The following is a 12,530-nucleotide window of genomic DNA, read 5'->3' as shown; positions in this document are numbered from 1 at the left end:
AATCCAAACCTACAGACAACTGTTCTCCTCACAGGACATGGAGTCTTTAATAGCAAATTGCGGGTTCCATGAATCTAGAAAGATGCACTCTGTTCTTATGTGGATGAGGAAACTTGGCACCACGTCATGAACGTTTTTCCAATCTATCTTGACCTTAGACTGAACCTACTACAAGCGCTGGGTATCACGACACTGCAACCTGAACATCAGATTATCGCATCCAAAGAAACCTTCCAAGCCTTGACCTCCTATGCCAAAGCTGTCTTCCAACGCCGTACTTTTCAAAGGCAAGGAATTTGAACCGTGAACGCAAATACTTTGAACACTGAGCCTGCTTGCACTACCCAAAATACAGTTTTCTAGCTGCAGCCCATATCTCTTACCATAGGCGCTCGTGATCTCACCACATTCTCTTGACTTGCTTCTTTTTTGCTTGTTCGGTCCTCCCGGTCTCCTGTGCCTGACACCTCTGCTGCTTCGCTCGACTGGCGATCCTGCCTTGCACCTCTGCTGTCCTGACCTCCTTCATGTTGACAGTATACTGCTCTCCGTGGGGTCCTCCACTCCTTTCGGGTCCCTTGGGCCCGCTTTGTGTGGGTGTTCAGTGATCGCCCTGTAAACAGTCTCTCTCTTCCTGTCATCTTTTTACTTTTCTTAGCACCCTGTCCCACCCTCCTTCAGGGCTCCCACCTACTCTACGTTGACTTTCCGAGTGCCAGAGGAATGCCTTCCCTGTCATCATCTCCCCCCCAGGCTTACCTGTTCTTCTCTATCCTATGTGTTTTTTTTTCCTTTCTTTAGGCAGCCTCTGCTCTTGTCCTGGCCAGAAGTCATAAATGAAACTTCATATTCTTACCCGTCTAATAATTTCAACAGGTTAAATAAATAAATAAATTCCCGTTTATTGTATATGAGGAAGTATCCACTGTCCATCATCGGTCCATTCTATGTAAAGTTATTTCCGTAGTGGAGAACAGTGTATTACACTTAAGGGTAATACACCGAGGTCTGCTATAAGTTCCGAATTCCCTCTGGAGTTCCATTATGTATATCAGCTTGGGTGAGTCAAATGAAAACGAGATTTCGATTATCTAAATTTAGGAAAAACGGTACTAATGAGTCCTAAATAATAGAGCACGTCGGCTGTTATGTATGAAGATGCGCAGCAGTAGTAATATGGTGTTCACAGTGATAGGTGCGTCCAAATAGCGTACCTCAGTATTGTTCAGTTAATTATAAAAAACGCAACTCTAGCATACGGAAAGATGTACGTCGACAACAGAATGTCATATGTACGATCTTACGAATGGGCAGATATTTAACCAATGAGGAAGAAAAACGAAAAGCCCTGGAGGATGATCTCCGTACAAACAAGCTTATACGGTTGTCACAAAAGAAAATGTATTAGCAGACCAACGTCATCAGGACGGATCGGTGGTTGATCTCACATGGATAACAGTCATGTGGTCTGTCTATAGGCACTTCCACACCACGATCCATAGCAGACTGCAATGCAAGGAAGTCTGATCAAGTGTGTTCTAAAGTGTGTCTGAATGATTATCCGAATTGTTTGCACAATGTGAATCTGTCTGAAACACCTGACCTGATATGAAAAAAAAAAAAAAAGAAATAACTTCTTGGATAAAAGTCAATTCTTTTTTTTTTTTGGTTGGCCTATTTGTGGTTTTATGCTCAACGGCATCTGAGGCTGTAATACGACAAGTCCATGGTCCTAGTGACTATGGATGGGACATAGTACAGGCACCTTAAGCCAAAGAACAGGCGACCGTAGCGAGCAGTGGAAACAACAGTTATCATCTCAGCTGAAGAACTTCAAGACTCTAGAAAGTATTGAGAAGGTTATGTTCGTGCTGTTCTTCGACTCATAGGGACTGCTGCTGTGCCATTTCGCGAGTAGAAGTGTAACAGTGAACTCACAAAATTACGCATGAATTCTTTAAATTGTTCTGCGTGTTACTAAAAACAAAAGACCTGGACGTTTGATTGAGAGTATTTGTTATGCAACAAGTTATCCACCATAAAACGGGAACTATCCACAAGCTGCATTAGGAAGTGACAGGACAGTCTCTGTCCATTCCGGATTTGTCACATTGAAATTTTCTTGTTTTTGGAAGATTAATGATAATCTGGCAGGATGTTAACTTACTCCTTATTTAGAATAACCTCAGAGAAGAAGATCCAGTACTTCATAACTCTATTCCACTCATCTGTTTAAAATATTTGTTTAAAAAACGTGTTTAAAATAAAAAGCATTCAGCAGTTAATGAAACGTAAAAAAATAGATGGACCGAGAGCTTTCGAAACCAATCGCAAATGATAGATGATTGAAATACATTCCAACCAAATTATATAAATTTCCCAGGCACAGAAGAAAGGGGAAGACTGTTGCATCTTATATCATATCTAAAGACGTCATATCAGTTTCAGATTTATAATTCAGCACTACTAATTATGGGGATATAAACTCAGGTTCTGAACCGATGTTTCCCGACATCTAATAAATATATACAATGGACTAGTAGAGCTGATAAAGGATGTCAAGTGGTATCATATATAAAGAGATACTCCGACTACTTGCAATATTCTAACAAGGAAAGCTGAGATGTAAGAAGTTAGATGCTTCTTTGCAGTATACATGGAAATAACTTCCCGAGAGGACATTCACTTAAAGGGACGAAGACAAATAAATATTCTTTGCATATATCAAAAGATTTCTGGTGGAATTATCATCCTTACATCTACTGTTAAGCATGAAAAAAAACAAGTTCGAGCTGGGCCCAAACTGCTTCAAGTAATGAACATCGATTAGTAATGATTCTTCACTAGTGCTAATATTTCTCGAAACCAGTGAAAGGCGACTTAAAGATAAAGACATCACAGACAACACCCCGGGAATTAAAAACGGATTAAAACGATCCAAAATTTCATTAATCAAACTCTCGCTTGCAATTCTAAACTTTAAAAAAAGTTCTGTTTATTTAAGGAATGTATATCTACTCACCCACAAAAGGTTTTCGTCCGGGGGAGATTTCAGGAACTGTGTTCGACTTCGTCCGCCTGTTGATTGAATGATCTTTCTATTCTGTGGACGGATCATCCTTTTTATAGGTCCTCGGTGAAACGTGTGCATCCAGAATCCGCGCACTTCTAGAGTGACGTCACTTTCTCTCTGCGCGCGCCCTTCACTCGTTATCGAAGAAGCGCAAAATGTAGGCGCAACGGAGAACGTTAAACGTAGGTGGGTGGTTTTCTTCTGTCCCACACCAATTTTCTCTCTGAAGGTCACAAAGTGCTCCTTTTACGCATTCTGAAGACACACTGTATTCGGGTGCGCGTCATTTTTACTCAACCTTCTGTTCCTCATCTCTCTATTTTTACCTTTCATTTTATGGATTTACTTTTTTACATTGTTTCTTTTGAATTATGGAAATATTTCTGTCTAGAGTTTATCTGACCCACCATTTAGAATAAAGTAACCTGTATCTAGTTCCCCTTTCTCGCTCTCTTTCTCTTTCTCTTCCACTTTAACTTTTCTGGTGTATTAAGACATCGACTTTTCTTTCTTTGTGAAATTCCTAATGGAAGCTTTTCCCTCGAGGTCATTACAAAGGAAAAGAACACCTAAATGGGACTTTACTTCTTCAGCATATCTTCTTTCAGCAAATTAAATATCTGGTTACAACTCACTTCCTGATGCGATCTTAACAACTTTGCTACCAGAACATATCGAGTTAAGTCACTAAATAAAAATCCTCCCATCTCTTGACTACTCAATCCCTAATCTTGAATGTTCTGTTTGTAAATCACCGCTAAATCAAACATTTGTCTTAAAAAACTGATTCTCAAATGAACTAATAAATTTATTGTAAAATGGTATCCATCTATGTATCATATGTGAGATACGGATGGTACATTAAACATGATAATCGTTTTTGCTCTTCTCTCTTTCCTGTCAACTTTCATTTCTATTCTCTCTCTGTCTATTTCTCATTTTCAGTTCAAACTAACAGCAATAATAAATCAAGTCCCGATGAGAAAGTAATTAAAGAGGCAGAAAAAGAAAGGGAAGGGGGCGTATAATCGATATCTTCACGAACGTAGGGAATACCAGTATCCGTTATTCGAAACCGCGTCAGGAACTAAAATAAAATAGATGGAGAGGATGCGAAACTTCACGTGTACCAGGCATTTATTTGCCATTGCACAGTTTTAAAGAAAAAGGCAATTTTCACCATTAAATACTTATCATTCAAAAATAAGTAGCTGTCGGGGCACAATAAACACAGAGAAGAATTTATCTTCTGTTTATTAATTTTTTTTTGAAATTATAGTCCGTTTCATTCACTGAAAATTAACCTTCTCTTTAAGACGTTTATCTTATAGAATTGTATATTTATTAGTGTTATAGATATTTAATTTAATTTAATTTAACCACACTGTGTAACAAAATTGTTTATGTTTATATTTAACGGCTTCATATATGCACTCTGTGTCTGAATCCAACGATGTCGTGGACATTACGTTGAGAATGAATTGACCTTCTATGAGGGAATCTAAGATAATTATGCATCAACATTGTTGAGCGGTATAGCATTGTAAATATGTTGCAGGGTTACTAAGAAAGTTGGCTGGGAGTATAGTATAATACATTAAAAAAACTTCATATTAAACAAGGCAACAGAAAGAAAAGTATATGAAGAGAATATCAAGTATAATCAATATAAATGGAATTTTTGTGGGGATTTTAAGATGCTCGGGTTCATACTGAGTTTGCGAGGCGCTTTCACTACGTTTTGGGTCCTCTGCCTCAAGAACATCAGGACACCAAATCAGGATTAAAGGATTAAAGGTGATCACACAATCTAGTAAGCAATACATTGGTTCCAAGAAACAAAATCTTACTTCCACCACTTCGTCTTAAGCTGGGCAAATGGTCAAACAATTTGTTAAAGCAGCGGGTGACCCTCTCAGGCACATACAGTCTGTGTTTCCAAAATTATCTGATGCAAAGTGGCATATGCATTGATCCACAAGTTAGGAAGGTATTGGCTTTTTATAAGAAACTGGAAGACAAAATGACCGATGCTGAGCGAAATTTCTGGCATTCGTTTTGCCTTGTAGTTAATTTTCTTGATAAAATTAAGAGTAAAAATTCATAATAACTAGTTGAAAAGTTATTGTTAATATTGGGTGAAATTATTGGAAAATGGGACGCAGAACGTCAGTCGAGCTTCATTACTTGCACTGTCATCTCGACGTTTTCAAATGAAATCTGGGCGACGTTAGTGAAGAGAATGTGGAGAGATTCGATCAGGATAAACAGCCAATATAAAAGAGGTAGCATGGAAGGTAGGCTGAACTAAGATGGGAGACTATATTTAGTTATTGCTTTTAGGTTTATCACATTGGCCACAGAATCCAAAGAGGTTAAAATTCAGCTTTTTAATGATTTTTTATTATATCGAGGAGGGGTGTCTATTTCATATTCGTGATTTTAAGTTGTTTTGTTGTAGCAATGATTAGTACTCAGTTCCATGCAAAGTTAAACAATATTAATGAATCATTTATAATATTATTTCATATATACTTTTCTTTAACTTCTGAGCAACCATTGAAGCTATGAAAAAATCTGAGGTCATATTCGAAAACAACATACCGAAATCACGAAATGTGGATAAACTGAAAATTTATTATATTGTAGTGTTTCTTTTCCTACTCCTTTATATGTAGCTTCTCTGCACAATACACAATTCATGCAGAGAAATAGTCATTCGAGGTCAGTGTTTAGATTAAAGATAGTTAAAGAGATTTATCATCTTTAAATTATACAGGGTGCTTTTAAATTACCCCACAGAACTATAACGGTAGTTCTACCTGCTAAGAAGTTCATGTAAACAAGTGTTCGATTCGGGACGGTTACCATTATAGCTGAATTTAAAAGAAGTTAGTTAATGAACAGAAGGCAGTTTCTTTTTTACAAAGTAACTGTTTTCACTTTACTACACGTACCTCCTAACATAGCATTCGCTCCACGTTTTTGTAATACTTTGTAATCAACGGGGAATGAACTGCAACACATATTTCAGGCTTTGTGATTTAAAAAAAAATAAACAATTGATGTATATTGTCAACGTTTTTGTGATGCAGTATGTTTTCTTCCAGGATTTTAATAGCAGATGAAACATGTTTTAATGCTTCTGCACTGATTAATATAATAAGCTAATAATTCATGATTTATGTATTTCGTAAACTGAAAACAAAAACCAAAAAATTGCAACGATTTATTCGCAACCCTAGAACATTTAGCTTCTGCACATCTGCCATATTTTCAAATTATTTATGCAATCAGACACGATCAACAAGCATAATGTCCAATGCTTCAGCCACAGTATACACTATATGGGTAGTCTATGTGATATATAATTAACGAATTTCTATTGTTCGGATTTTAATTAAATTTGGGTTGGCTTGACAAATCTGTCTATAAAAGGGAAAATTAAAATTTCATGAAAATCCATCCACTGGGAGTTGAGTTATTACATGTGGAAGGAAGGACACACGTACAGATATGGCAAAAAAGGCAAACGTGCTTAAAATGACAATGTACAGTTTCGGATGATCAAAAATACACTATTAATTGCTGTTAAACTGATGTTCAGGTGCTGCCCTCTATAAGATACTACACATGTCTACATTAATTGCTGCCAAATTTAAATTTGTGCAGTCGGTTATTGCAAGAAACTTGGACATTATTACGGCATTACAAATTAATCCAGAGAACACCTTGAAATTAACATTTTTCAATTAAAATTAATAATAAATCACAATTATTTATTCCCGTGTAAACTTGAAATAATTATTATCATCATTAATAATAATCATTATTATTAAAATCATTGATTTTTTTATTTTTTTCGAGGTTCATTGTGACATTTGGCAGCAACACACGAGTGGTTTTCCCCTCACACCTGGACCGCCTGAGTCCAGATCTGCAGGATAAAATCGCTGATAAAACTGCTCGAGTGTGAACTGCTATATAAAAAAGCCTCCTGAGAGCGACTTGCATTCACCTCTGAAAACTCCGACCTCTGGAGAGTGGTGTATCGCATCACCACTAACAGGCTCCCCAGGGGATGATGTAACTAATTCTACCATCACGCCCCAAGGTATTATGACTACGTCCTGCGAGAATAAATTAATAATATCCTCAACGTCCAGTTTATCAACAACGTGGAACCCTATTAAGATCACCAACAGGAATCTGACACTCTAACAGCACTTATTATTACAACGAGGCAACTGAAGCTCCATTCACCATCGAGGAATTGCAGCAGACCCTCGCTCACACGAAGAACAAGAAATGCCCTGGACCAGACCTAATATAAATCCCGAAATCCTTAAGAAGGCAGCACAGATCAACCCCCAGTTCCTTTCTGATCTTTTCAACAAATGCTTAAATTTTGGTTACTTTTCGGAAGAATGGAGGACTGATATTCGACTCCTACTTAAGAACTCATCCAAACCACCCAAGCAATCCAATTCTTACACGGCCATTGCTCTTGTATCCATGATCAGCAAGCTCTTCGAAAGGTTTCTCCAACCGTGGCTCTAAGCTCATTGTATCAACGATTCTGATGCCTTCAATCTGATGTCCACTAGTTTTCGTCCAGGATGCTGCACATAGGACGATACTAGTCACTACAGGCACAACAGCAACACATAAATATTATTTGTCATTGCAATAGATTTCGCCGGGGAATTTGATATGATCTGTTGGCCGAGCATCTTGCGTGCACTCCATACAGAAGACTCACAAGCTCTGTCCGAAGATTCCCCGTGGGCTCAGTCCTGTGCCCTTTCTTCTGTAACACTGTACTATATGAACACCTTGCTCTTGACTTGGGCCATGTTACCGCCCAAGCATTCGCCGACGACCTGGCCATATCGGTCACTGCACTCAAACATCTCTTGAAACCATCGCAAATCACGCCATTCGGATCTTGCAGGACCGAGCCAAACTGCATAAGCTACATCCCCCCCTCATAAAAAGCAGCCCATCCTTTCCAAGAGATCCTGCAGACAACAAGAGACCTCCACAGATTAAAATATAAAGAGCTATAATCAAACTGGTCATCGAACTTAAACACCTGGGCATCGTCTAAGACGACTCTATGCTAATCTTTTTCTCACATATTTCTCATCTCCGTACTAAGGTCAGGGTGACGTGGCGCATTATAACCGTAGTCGAATTTGCGCCATAAGAAACCAAAAACAAGACCTACCAAGGTCAGGAATTATACAGCCCTGGTTGTTCGGGTTATCCGGTGAGAGTGGGGGTTGAACCACCGCACTCTCAAGTTGCTCTACAAATCCATCTTTCCACTAATCATTACATAAGGCTCCAAGGTCTGGTTTCACCGAGCTGCGTTAAACTCTATTACTGCCTGTCCAGGGCAGTAATAGAGTCCTTACCAACCTCCATCATTGGATATACCATCAGCACTCTCAATGGCAGCAAGACGGAGAAAAAACTAATTGCAACCATGCTTCTATAGACCTGGCAGGATACATGGACAGAACTGACCTGGGTCTAATTACCAAAAAATTTCTTTCCGACGTTTCACTTGTTTTCCCCAAAAGCCCTACTCTGGTTCTCCCCATGTCTTTACGCAAAACGTATCTAATAACTGGGCATGGTACCAATAATGACAAATTGACTTCTATGGGCATAATAGACAATGTGTGAACTGGAACTATCTACTATACATCTGTCCACTCTATGAGGATCTTCGTAGCATCTTTTACACCAGGATCCAAGACTTACCACAGGAAAATGAACACTTGATCATTACAGAAGATCAGTACTGTCATGCATTCGCCAAATGTGTCCAAGATCTCTTCTCAAGACATTCAAGACACTCCAGCCTAGTAAGCATCATCATGGTTCTCATACTGAGAACCATGATGATGCTTACACTTTAGCCAGATGAATGGTCCTACCGTATGTTTCACGGGCTCTACCCTGCCAATCAAACTTTCAATATATCTGCTGACCCAAATCTTATCGGGATAGGATTTGTTAATCCTATCGTTGAACAGAGTACGATTCTGGGGGTCTTTGACCACCACTACCTCTTTGGCGGTCACCACCCTGCTCTCTTGATATGTGACTTTCTTCCCTTTCCCGGGGGCTTGTTCCACCTTTCTTTTGCTTGGTGGAACAACTATGCTCCAATGAAATCGGGCGGCTGCCTTCTCTACAGCCATTACACTTTCTCCCAGCTTTAGTCCCTTTTTGCAATATAAATAATATAAATTAGTCCAAAGTGCATCAAATACAAGACAAAAGACATCAATAAGAAGATACACAAAATAACTACTGATCTCCAACCTGTGAGTCACCTACAATAAACATTTTCTCGCTGACCTTGTGAGGGGATAAGACGCTACAATTATGTTTATTATGAAATATTTTCATGGTAAGTACAGCGTTTAATGAGTTTGTTTTGATTTGTTTTGTAAGCAAGAAGTTAACTCCTCAGTTGTTTGTAACCAGGCAGTTTGGATTAAAATTTCTGGTATAAGAATATCAATAAGAATTTTTTTCTAGGATTCGATGAGAGCGAATAATTTTGTCGACGAAACTTAGCTTGAAGATCACTTTGATTATTTCAGAAGGAGAAAAAAAAGCTTATAGTTTTTTTTTCCGGTTTAGATATTGCATTATCTCAGAAGCCAAAAAAGAACTTCAATCTGCTTAAACTAGTATAAACAGTACATGTAATTTCATTGACTAAAATAACCAATAAATATTTATTTTTATGATGACTGAGTGCATTTTCAGAATAACTCAAATCCAGTTGTTTACAAGACCTAAGAAAAGAATCCTTTCCATTGAAGATTATTTTTCTTTACCTCATTTTCGTGAGCATGAAATATATATTATATTAAGCGATCATTTCCCTCACATTACTGCAATTTATTGCTTCAGATGTTCAACTTAACGACATAACGACCTCCCCATTGAACAATTGAATCCTTTTGGCCAGTAAAAGTTACGATATATAGTTCCTTAGTGGCGTCAAAGAAGTTACTTAATGCAGATTAAGATACTATTAAAATACAGGGCCTTCGTGTACAACAACTTGGTTGTTGCTAAGACAAAAAAGGCATAATGGGGTGACGTTTTTCTATCAGCTAAAGCATACATCTGAAATTCCTTTTAAGCTATGCATTTCTATTCGCCCCTTTCAAAATTCAAAAAGCCCTCCTTACTATTCTTAGTTCAGAATTTAAGGTAATTTCTAGATGGAAATCCAATTACCGGATGTTAATGAATGGATACTGTTGTGTTCATTTATTTATCAAAGCTTAATTGAGTGGGCGGACATAGATTTTACCAAATCAGTGAGCATTAAGAGGATTTATAATCGAACCTTCCACTGCACTAGTTGTAATAAGAGGAAAGCGAATGTAACAAATTGAATGAAATTTAAAAAAGCGCATAAAACAAAAGAGAGAGAGAGAGAATGGATTTTAAAATTGCCATTTCAAATTCACAATAATGAAGTGAAAGATGATGCCCATTAATTTTCTTTAGTGGAAAAGAAGTTACATAAAAACAGCAATAGGAGAGTGAACGTGCATGTGTATGCTTGAACAAACTGCCACAATCTTTTAGCAATCAATATTGGTATTCAGAGGTGTAGATAAGGAGGCGAATTAAAATAGACAAACAACATGGTTGGCCCGATTGTTTGCGGTCACCGAAGCGTAGTCTTTGTGGGGAAACACAGGAAAGATGAAGAGTGTCTCGCAAGATTTTGAAGGTCCAATAGCCGATCCAATTACTGCTCTCGCCGTGGCATAAGTGTGCAAACAAAGAACAGTAGCTTTAAATGTTGAGTGTGGCAGATTATGCTACGGACGATTAATATACTTGTAAGGTAGTACGTGAGATTGGTTTGAGGAGTATGCAAACATTGGACTTTTGACTGACTGGTATACCAAATACAATAGACGCAGAACGAACAGAAGGGTCTCAGATGAGGACCACATGAAAAGGTCAACTGACGGCTAGCGTATTTCATTCTCTTTGAAAATCCATCACGCAATTTGTAACTAGTAAGATGGGAGGTACTTCTCAAAAGAAGGAGATCTACCTGTACTTTTTGCTGCTTGTATATTTTGGAAATTAAACGAGGAGTTAATATTTTTCACAAAATTAAAATTACAACGTCGCTTTTACTGTGCCATTTTTTACGTTGTTCCCGCACATACCTTCTTTTTTATTATTCTAATCTTGTTTATTTATTTATTTTAATTAAACAAAACGGCATCACCTCAAAACAGCATGGAATGCTAGGAGGGTGATTTACAAAACGAGAAGACAGGGACATAAAAATAAAAAAAACAGGAAGTATTGTGCCAAACTCCCTTTTCAGCTCATAAATTATCGGAAAAAAGAAAATTAAATATCACGTTACTGTTTGTACGCGAACAGCATTCAAACATATAGATTAGCAGTAAGGTTCAAGCAGAATGAAATATCGTTAGCTTATATTGACATTTCTAAGATCTCCAGTGACCATAAGAAAAAGTTAAACTGACGAGATCTCATTAGACCTACATCGCAGCGCGTCCTCCGGGTAAGTGTAAAAGCTGTGGTGATCTATATTCCATATAAACGGTGGTAGTTGCAGGTTCTTCAAATATTTGTTTTCTGTACGTTCGATCGGTGCAGATGTAGTCAAGGTCTCCATGTAGTTCATTGATGAAACCAATCGAATTAGCTTGGAAGCTAGGAAAAAAATCTTTATTGCTTAATTGGATGAAATGTTGATAATTGGTAGATAGACGAAAGAGCAATCATCTTTTTTTCTGCCTTAGGCTAAGGGCGTTAGACAGGGGCACATGGCTTGAAAGCACTCAAGTTGATCGAGCTTAGCACGGAGCTTAGTACTAGGTTTCATCTTAATTCTCTTTATCATTTTCTCTTTTCTTAATCCTCTCTTTTCTCTCGATTTTGCTGCTGTTAGCGTGCTTTAAGATAACGTGTAGCAGTTTAATGAGACCCATGTAACATGTCTTGTACGGTCACCCCCCCTATCTTCTTCAATATATATAGTTCAGTTTATTTATTGAGGAGAAGTATAGCATTTATTAGCGTGGTGTGTTACACGGATTTCTCAGAAGAAGAAGAAGAAGAACGTCACAGCCAAATCATAATTTCAATATAAGGAGGCATCGAGTAATAAATATCTTATAAGTACTCATTATTCTGTAGTCGATATCATTCAAGAAAATCTGAAACAGGAGCTAGCTTTGCATGTAACCCTGGCATACTCTGATGTGTAACTGTTGTATTGTTTACTAAAGTTTTAAAATGTTACAAACTGAAGAACACGATTATCTTTAAGATTATGTATGAGTTTCGCCAAACTCAATGTTGAGTTTCCTTTTTCTTCTTTTTTCTCTATTTTCTGACAATTTGTTTTTCAAAAATCGAC

The 12,530-nt window shown here is 37.7% G+C and overlaps 1 protein-coding gene across 1 annotated transcript in view; it reads right to left on the bottom strand.

Moving 5' to 3' along the window:
* The window catches only part of LOC150080193 (uncharacterized), a 52,512-nt gene extending 49,376 nt beyond the window's left edge, over positions 1 to 3,136 (bottom strand). The window contains exon 1 of the mRNA XM_090381325.1: positions 3,023 to 3,136. The gene's annotated coding sequence lies outside the window, so the exon portion shown is untranslated. The remainder of the gene's footprint in view (positions 1 to 3,022) is intronic.
* Between the last annotated feature and the right edge of the window lie 9,394 nt (positions 3,137 to 12,530).

The sequence above is a fragment of the Mastigoproctus giganteus genome, chromosome 9, assembly GCF_048544385.1.
Source record: "Mastigoproctus giganteus isolate SK-2022 chromosome 9, ASM4854438v1, whole genome shotgun sequence".
Classification (NCBI taxonomy): domain Eukaryota; kingdom Metazoa; phylum Arthropoda; class Arachnida; order Uropygi; family Thelyphonidae; genus Mastigoproctus; species Mastigoproctus giganteus.
This window is presented reverse-complemented; position numbering and strand designations above follow the sequence as displayed.